The 1,486-nt window shown below is 48.8% G+C and overlaps 1 pseudogene; it reads right to left on the bottom strand.

The window, feature by feature from the left end:
- Nucleotides 1-509: 509 nt before the first annotated feature.
- On the bottom strand, nucleotides 510-1,280 carry LOC109554303 (kallikrein-7 pseudogene; annotated as a pseudogene).
- Nucleotides 1,281-1,486: the final 206 nt, after the last annotated feature.

Here is a 1,486-nt window from a genome sequence, read left to right as displayed (position 1 = left end):
ATTATTATCCTTAAGAGCTTCAGAATATCCTTGCCTCAAACCAGCCTACTGTTTAACCAATTCACTGTTTCTAGACACCTTCAGTGTTTCCACTATCATGTTATGAAAAACAATATTGTGATAAATTCAAACTGTGCTCCACATTTTGGATTTTTTTTTTTAACAGACAACTAGAATTACTAGGTCAAAGGTAGAGAACAAATGTTCCCACTCAAATTGCCAAATCATCTTCCATAAAAACTATATGAATTTATAGCTTCAGTGGCAGACAGAGCTGGTCTCATTACATCCTTACCAGCACCGAGGTTTCTGTATTTGTTTTGGTTTTTAGGTCCTAACTGATTTGATTGGCTTACACACGTATTGTTGGCTCACACACATATTGCTGAGGCTCTGACATGTCTCTGAGGAAAGCTAAGTTCAAGTAGAACTGTAGGTCACTGATGTCCTTATTTCTGTGAATTCCCTGTTCCAAGGCATAGGGATGGAGAGATGGGAGTAGGGAGAGATTAGCGGTATCTTCTCATGATCTCTTTTACCCGATCAACAAACTTGCAGACTTGGGTATAGACACCTGGCTCACTGCGTGGGCCACAAGGGAAACTTCCCCATGACACCAGGCCTTGCAAGGTACCTCTGCACATCAGTGGTCTCCTTGAGTCACTGTTGCAGGCACACCACTCCACAGGTGCTGTAGTTGAGGATGCCAGCACGGAGCATGGAGTATCCCAGCAAGTCCTTACAAACCTTCCTTAAGTCTTGGGGGGAGATGAGCTTGACATCTGTGCACATGAGCTGTGCTGGAAAGGTCACATCAGGGCTACTGGTGGTGCCCCAGCCATAAACAGTACACGTGGTCTGGGGCGGGTTGTGGGTCACAGTGGGAAGGCAGGTTGACATTCTTGACATTGGATGATAGCCTGGCCCAGCCATTTGGCTTCACCAGCATGAGGCTGTTAGTGCAGGTCTGGGTGGCATAACCCGGATGGTGGACAGGACAGCATGGCCTTGATGTTCTGGCCTCCCACCAGCTGATCACTGTGCATGTGCAAATTGTACTCATTCATCTTCCAGTGGGCAGTGGTGAGCACCCACTGCCTGCTGAGCAGCACGCCTCCACAGTGGGGCTGACTGCCCTTGTGCAGGGCCACCTGCCAGGGCTGGGAGCCTCTTGGACATGGGACTCCATCAATAATCTCCAAACTCTCATCACCCTGGGCATACTGTGCAGCAGATCCCAGGACAAAGGACAGCAATAGGATCAGCAAGGGTGCTGCCATGGCGACATCTGAGTCTTTCAGGGGCTGCCAGCAAGGGAGGGCTCTCTTCTGCTGGGGCATAAATGAAGCCCCTTCTCAGCTCTGGAAGGTCAGATCTGATCTGGGCACCAGACTCCGTTGGGAGCCAGGCACTGATGTCTACTTTTTCTAACAACTTAGTTCAGTCTTTCAGATGTGTTCACTTCTTTGCGACCCCATGGACTACA

Source organism: Bos indicus, chromosome 29, assembly GCF_029378745.1.
Source record: "Bos indicus isolate NIAB-ARS_2022 breed Sahiwal x Tharparkar chromosome 29, NIAB-ARS_B.indTharparkar_mat_pri_1.0, whole genome shotgun sequence".
NCBI classification, from domain to species: Eukaryota; Metazoa; Chordata; class Mammalia; order Artiodactyla; family Bovidae; genus Bos; species Bos indicus.
Note: the sequence above shows the minus strand (reverse complement) of the source record. Positions and strands in the feature narration are given on the sequence as shown.